This window comes from Ixodes scapularis, unplaced genomic scaffold (genome assembly GCF_016920785.2).
Source record: "Ixodes scapularis isolate PalLabHiFi unplaced genomic scaffold, ASM1692078v2 PGA_scaffold7__128_contigs__length_106722199, whole genome shotgun sequence".
NCBI lineage: Eukaryota > Metazoa > Arthropoda > Arachnida > Ixodida > Ixodidae > Ixodes > Ixodes scapularis.
This window is the reverse complement of record NW_024609882.1, coordinates 26,229,969-26,237,829: the sequence shown is the minus strand read 5'-3', so window position 1 is coordinate 26,237,829 and position 7,861 is coordinate 26,229,969. Positions and strand designations below refer to the sequence as shown.

The 7,861-nt window shown below is 45.8% G+C and overlaps 1 pseudogene; it reads left to right on the top strand.

Moving 5' to 3' along the window:
• The first annotated feature begins 716 nt into the window (after positions 1–716).
• LOC115311004 lies at positions 717–858 on the top strand (annotated as a pseudogene).
• The last annotated feature ends 7,003 nt before the right edge of the window (positions 859–7,861 follow it).

The following is a 7,861-nucleotide window of genomic DNA, read 5'->3' as shown; positions in this document are numbered from 1 at the left end:
ATTGAGCCCGGCGCAAACCTTAATAGAACTGTGTATAATAATAAATGCTTTAAGCAAAAAAAAAAAAAAAAAAAAAAAGAGAAAAGGATAAAATAAACCGGTGGCTATTGTTTCGTCAGATATTGCTTCGGGAAACGTTGGTAAGCACTCTCCTCTGCAAAGTGCCTAGACAATGCTTTCTGGATGTCAACTGGTGAGGTGTTGCAGAAATCTTAAAAACAAAGACATGTTTTATTTCAGAAAAGCCATTCTACAAACTTAGCAGCGAGATGTAATTTGAGAAGTGTAATGTTTTGCGGTGAACAGTTAGTGAACAAATGCATTAATGAAGCAACACGTCGAAACTTGTCAAAATCTGTGGCAACAATAAAATGTAGAATGTGTCTACACGGACTAGGTTGAGCTTTAGCAGCTCTATGACCAATTTTGTTCTAAACAGCCATTTGACAATGCGGAGATTACTTGAGAAGTTGAATTACATGGAAGCCCCAAAGTGTAGAAGGCGTTACTGAGTTTTCATAATTATTTTACTGACACAAGGGACAGGTACGTGCTACATATCGCACTTTCAACCTAAACGAGTAATTAAGCATAGACAACACAAAACTGGGAATAACCGCTAGTATGCATACTGGGAGCTTACCTTACACATTAGGTGTCAAGAGCTTGCACCAGTAAACGTGCGTGCACACCACACATGCTTGCACACCACATACATACTTATTTGGGGTCGGGGTGTCTGCGATCAAGGAGGCAGAGCCCCCAGAACGAGGTGCGGCCATTGCACTTCGGTCGTGTTGACCCCTGCCACTTCCTCAAACTGAGATAGATGGGGCACGAAATTTTTGTTTTTCACGCCAGAAGCTCTAGAGGCACGTTTATTTTCGGTAAACGGGGGAACCCACCTGGAGGCTTTATGCAGGAAACTACTTTGAAGTTCTTATAAATGTTTGCATAATCACCACCGGGCTCTTGATGCACACGTGCGTGTAGCCAATTACTCGGAGGAGGCGGATGATTTCGGGAGCTCCGGGGAAGTGGACGGGTTCGAGCCGTCCGGGCGACAGATGCCTTACGGCGAGACGCGTCAGTCCCCCGATTGCACGGCATGCCGTCAGTTGTGAAATGTTGTCAGCTAGAAACATTCTGCGAGTAAAAGTCGCCGCGTGACGAGCAGCTGTAGTATGGATATCAGCGGCAGCCGCCTTTTTTCGCCGCTCGGATCAGCGCACAAGCCACGGACAAGTGGCTCCCGCGCCGTTGCCGTTCGTTGTCGCACATCCCGGTGGAATGCATTCGATCACGGAGAGATGGCCGCTTCTCTCGGCGAGAAATACCCGTCGCCGAAGACAACGCCGTGATTGCAGAGACAAATATTCAACGCGGCGATCACGTTTGCTGCATCACATCGGCAAGCCGCCACGTTGAAATGACTACGAAGTCGCGTTCTAGGTAGATGTAACCCGGACTTAAAAAGCTGGGCACTTTAGGTTCGCTTCAAGCTCTGTTCCAGATCGATTCAAGTTAAGGTGGATTTATGAAGCGCGCATGGTCGTCTCAAGACGGGCTCTAGCAAGTTGAAGTTTGGCTTTAGAGCCAGTGATATCTATGAATTCGGTAGTGAAGCCTGAGGAAGTCACAGTTTTGAATCATGACGATCGGCAGTTGCGTCTGCTTGCTCGCTTGTTTTCTTTTTTTTTTTTTTTTGCTTTTTGATTATTTAATAATACGATAGAATGAATGGTGGCGCTTCCAGGATTCTTCGAGTTAGCACGAGCGTATCGAAGCAGCCCCACAATGCCTCTCGCTGCGCGGTCATCTGCAATTTTCTAGAAAAGTCTATTGGTGATCGGTACAATAGGCCTTTCCGGAAATATGTAATGCCCCCAGCGTCTGTTTTTACGCATTGTGAGTTTGAGATGTACCGCACGTGAAATTGTCCAAGAAGCGAAGACGAAGTTGGCGTTGGTTTAATGGTTCGTGATTTCAGAATGCAGAGAAGGCGGAAGGAAAACAAAACAGAGTATGCGATTACCTTCTTTTCTGTTCGCTTAATTGTTGCGTGAGTTGAGCGTTCAACGAAGAGAAAGAAGGAATCGTGCCGCTATCAGGATATACGAAGCGTTCGAACCGGCACCCCCGAGCGTACATCCGAACAGCCCCACAATTCCCCTCGTTGCAAGGCCTCCTTGGATTTTCCGGAAAGATCTAACCTAAAATGCGGCCCTCTGGGCTTCAGATACAGCGTCAGGTGGCTAAGACGACATCCTTTTGCTCTTTCGCGGACTGTTTTAGCAGTTATGTCAGACAGAAATTCGTTTCCTGCCATTTCAGATACAAAGTAAGATAACTGCCAACAATGGTCCATCCGCTCATAATTAGAACCAGAACTCGGCATTCTGACGTTCCGCGCGCTCTCCTTTCCTCCTCTCTCTCTCACTTTCTCTCCGCGTAGTGTCGTTACTTGGAAGCAAAGTTATTTAATGGCTAGACGGGAAGTGAAATAGACCCTTTCCGAAATTCAGTCTGGCCACTTTGATCACTATCATCATCCGTGGAACGGCATCTGTGCCATACCAATGGCGGCCTTCTAGTGACTGATAAAGGAAGACGTTGAAGATGCTCTTAAGCGGATCTTGCGAGGAATGTGCATTCGGGGGTCGGTACGACACGACGTGGGAATGGAACACAAGAGCTACGTAAGCGTTTATTTATAATAACTCAGATTCAGTCAATCGGTGGTCGGCACACAATCGGCTCTAAAGAACTTTGGTGTATAGAATTTTCTCGAGGCATCTGAGTGGGTTGGAGCTTTGTTCTGAATGCAGGTTCTTGGTCACCATCGAACTGAAAGGGATCGAGAAAGAACTCACATTGAACAATTCCTCGCGTGCCATTGACTTGCGAAAGTGACGGTGCCGATACAAGTTCATTTCCGCCATTGATATGGCAAAACCTAAACTGCTTTACAAACCACCAGAGGGCACTGAATTTCGGAAAGGGTCTATTCCCATTGAGGAAGCAACGAGGAGAGCCGACGAGAGGCGTGCACGATCATGGTCCTTCTGGCAAACGGTATGCCAGCCGCGTAAACAGGTTTCTCTTAATTAGCACGCGAAGTCGAAAACAGTTTCACTCGCGACTCGTTTATCGCAGCGCATTGCAATCGACAGCTGCGGTTCCCTCTAGGACTTCCACACACCTGTCGGTTGTGAATGAGGAAATAGGCGCGGCGTAATCATTATGCGACTGCAACGCGGGTGCAGTACCCACAGAACCGATTGATTGATCATGGGCTTCGGGTGAGCTGTTTTCCTATAGATGTGAGTGATTGATACCTCTTTACGAGACGCGGAAAGCAGGCGCGCAAGGTGGTATTAGAATTTACTTGAGTTCGTACGTCAAGGTGGGTAAGCAGTGCATACAACTATTGTTTTTTTTTTCTTCTTTTTATTATTTAGTGTGACTTCTTTGCAACAGCTTAAGGACGCCGTGAACGCCCAGTGTACTGGAAAGGGCTCAGTTAAAACTGCGCATGCTCAGTGATAGCATAGCATAAACTGTAGTCTTATTAATTGTGTTCAAGATGGTTGAACACAGACCCCCAAAATATATTTGATTTATTTCACGAAGCACAATACCCCTGTCAGACGGGCACGTTAAGGGCCTTCAGACCGAACACCTTTAAAGGGTCGGCTAATCAGCGCACGCCTTTAAACGCCAGATCGCGAGCTAATTCGGCGGTTGTTTTAAAGGAGTTCGCTCGATCGAAAAGACCATCATAATGTTTGATGGTCCATCAAACTTTCTTGATGGCCCATCAAACCTTTTTGATGAACCATCCCACCTTCTTGGCGGTCCATCATAGATTCTTGGCGGTTCATCACACCTTCAATTGGCGGTTCATCACAGCTTCTTTGACGGACTATCACACGTTCTTGATGGTTCAACAGTCCTTCTCTGATGCACAACAGACTTTTCTGATTGTCTGACAGGCGTACTTTATGCTGTTTAGCCCATCAAACATTTCCTGGTGGCGGCAGATGGACCATTAAAGGCTTTTGTTTGTAGCTCAGAAACCGACAAAACGTTTCTTGTTGTGATTGACGAACCATCGAACCGTTTTGATGTTGCCCGGGTGAGGCCATCAGGATATCTCGATAGACCATCAGAACGCAAAAAGGCTGATGGTGTTTGTCAGGACATCTTTCGGGGGTGGAAAGAACCTGACTATATTTGGGAGGTCCCAGCAGTGGCCGAGTGGAAGCGCCAATGATATCACGTCGTCGCACATGCGTGAAATACATTCGGTGTGGAAAGCTGCCAGCGGCGCGACGCGATAACAGGCTCTTCAATCCGTAGTATCCCGCCTCAACAATTCTCGTAGGATACTCTAAATAACGAAGACACATTTTTATGAACTCAGGTATGTTTTTGCAGCCATAGTTTTGTTTTAAATTGTGTTATTGTCCGTTGGTGAAACAAATTCATGATCCGCTTTGCATGTCAAGTGGATCATGTTTACACTCTAAGCGGCAGAGAATGTGCCGAAAAACGCACGTTGCTCGTTACAAAATTTATTTACTAAGCGTACGTGTACTTTGAACTACATGCTTGCGAGGAAAAACGTGTACAAGGTCCCGAATGCGGTAATACGAGGCTTACGGCATTCTCGGGCTGACAAGGCTTAGTGTATAGCACTCCGTCGCACGACTCCGTCTTGCCCAGCATGGACGATGGGGACTGACTGCAGACAGATAGCCACGCAACGGACACCGATAAAGTTGCTGCGCGTCATGGAGAGGCGAAAGAAGCCAGTGGATTCAGCGCATTTTCTGTTTTCTTTTATTTTTTCGGTTTAATAACTCAATGTTCAGTCGGTTCTAAATAGAAATAATAACATAACATAATCAAGATACAAACTTTGCTTTCTGGTTTCCGCAGGAATTCCGGAAAACTAACGCTTTGGATGTCTCTTCTTGAAAAATTAAAGAGCACGGAATAAAGTTCAGATCTGACTGCAATAGAATCTTCATCTTCTGCCGGTACATATGTGTGATTAGAAATTCATACCGACGATTAGACCAGCAGACCATCAAACCATTAAGCCGTCAGATGTCCCAAAGTACGACAGACCATCACACACCATCACGCCATCATACCATCAATGTCCCAAAGTACGAGCGACCATCAGCCTGATCGACCATCAGAAATTTTCTGGCGGTCCTTTTCGATAGGGCGTTCTGAAGGCTTTTAATGTGCCCGTCTGAGAGCGGTGGTGGTCTCCCGCTAAATTGAATTATACAACAAAAGGTACGGGAAGTCAAGATCTACTCACGAGCCAATAAGAGGCCGTGTGGCATTTCGACGACGTGCGGAATGACATGCATGGTCAGAGCAATGTACCACGTGGTTTCTCAAAAAAGGCTCGTGATTGGCCCTGGTCGCGCAGTTAGCTTTGGCTGTAGTCCATCTGTATGGTGTGGGATGCAGCCTAGATTTCATTTTATCCTCGGAGATAAGATATGCCTCTCTAAGCAAGTAGCATTTCCTATTGGTATGCGAGCCCAAAGGGAGACAAGGGACACACAAAACCACGTCAGGCACGGACAGCGTTCAACTCGCAACAAGTTTATTCACTCTCCTGGCTTGAAGCCACGCTTCCACCCCCCCCCCCCTTCCCCCTTCCCTTGGACCTAGGCTCTCTATCTTCTTATCTTGAAACCTTTTTTCCTTATTTCGGTTGAGATTAAGAGACTTGTGGCTCACGCTGTTGTCGCTTGCCCATAGAGTAATATACACAAGGTAAAGAGCGGACACTGCCATAGGCCCCAGCAGCCCAGATAGACCGGTGACAGGTAGCGCTCCTAGCGGGCGGTATGAAGTATAATCTGATTCCGTTTCCGGTCAAGTTAGTTTCGGTTTCGGTTTGGGCGTGTCTGCTCCGGTTCTCCGGTACCCTTCTCTCTCTCTTTCCTCCCCGCCTCGCTCGGCTCTTGGAAGCTTTTTGACTCCCGAAGCCGCTGTCTTTTTTTATTTTTTTTTAATACTGACGCACTTTTGCTTTATTTTTTACGATAGAGTCTGTGCAAAATGTGTCAAGCAATATTTCAACTTACTTCACAAAGCAGAAGTATATATATTTCTTGTTCTTTTTCTATTGTAAAGCATTGAAGTTACACAATCGCCGCATTGACTCCTGGCTGGTGGAGAATTTTGGGGTCAACAACAGTAAGTGGTTCGAACACATTTTATTGGACCACATTTGTGTATACATGATTTACTTCAGAAGCTGTGTATGTTTTATACGAAAGAGATCGATACTCACAAAAATAAATGAATATGAAAGACTTCGGCATATCGTACACTTCGTAATAGATTCTTAGCGGAACCAAGTCAACAAAACCTTTCCACGGAGAACATGCTGTATGATACATTCACTTTCACGCCGACTCGGGTACGGGAAGCAAGTGCAAAAATAAATAAGACATCGCTATCATTACCAGTGCGAAGCACACGCCGGATAGTACAAATTCCTGATTTCCGGCAAATATAATAAAAACACCAATTCGCATAGCCTCAAACTCACTGCGGGCGAGCCATTACCATACAATGGGAACTCTGTTCGAAATCTGACAAGATTCGACGTCCCTAAGCATTCCCCGAAATTGTTCAGAAAAGAAATATGGCTTCAGAAAAAAGCGGCTAAAAAACTATGGACAGTGGATACAAAAGTGGATACATTTTCTTTCAAATATTTTTAGCCTCTATACACTATTTTCTATCGAAATTTTGTAGAAAGTGGACGAATATTTTTGTTAAGGAGCCGTGATACAGATTCGCTGGAAAAAGGGGAAACAAATATTTGGAGAGCAAGCTGCACCGCCCACTTAATAAGTACTTTCTTGTTTTTGGTTTGGACACCGCTTCTGTTAATACACTATTAACAGTTAAACCTGTCTCGTTCTTACTAGCCACTAAAGAGTGCAACCGAACTTTGTCCAAACTCCGGTTAAGATATCAAACATGTCAACACAAGCGTATTCTGCGAAACAATTTAAAAAACCCTTTGTGGTACTCCTCTGGGCAAAGGCTAAAACCACACAGACCTCAAAGTGTGCTATTCGCGACTCCAGCAAAACGGACGCCGCCAAGCGGGAAAACCGGGAACCAGCCGGTCCAGGTCGCTCCGCGCCCCTCCGCGTCTCTGGTGGCTTTCGCGGAGACGTGTTGTCCGCGCGGTGGCGAACGATGTAATTTGACGAAGGTCCGAATATTTCTTAAGTTTGCCTGAGTGATCATAAGTGTGGTGAAGCCTCAGTAGATTGTTTTCTTCTATTACGTGTTTGAAAGCCCGTTTACTCCGCAGCACACGGTCGCATGCTTTCGATTTCTTGGATGGGGAGGAATCACGGAAAACTTTTTGATTTCTTGTCTGTCTCGAATCACATTCAAAGTGACGACTGCTTGGTAACTGATACTGGAGGGAACATCAATGTTGCAGTCAAGTGAATGGGAAGGCTCGATAGCTGCTTTTCTTGAGTTTGGTTGTGTTCGGTTAGCTTCAAGTTTGAGCCACCCACGCCGGTCGGTGCGTTGGCTATTCATCTTGGCTGCTTTTCGCCGACAAAGCCTCTGGACCACACTGAAGGAGTTGGGCTGATTTCGCAATTACTTGACTCAGGAAAACTTGCTCACTGCAAATGATGAATGAGGGAAATTATCTGTTTTCAAAAGGTGGGAGACAAGTCTCGCAACGTTAGATGCTGTCACGGCATTTTGACCTATCGCGCCTCCAATATTTATATTACGAGGACGTCGAAGCCAGCAGCAATATACGTCTACATTGGTCAGGTTGACC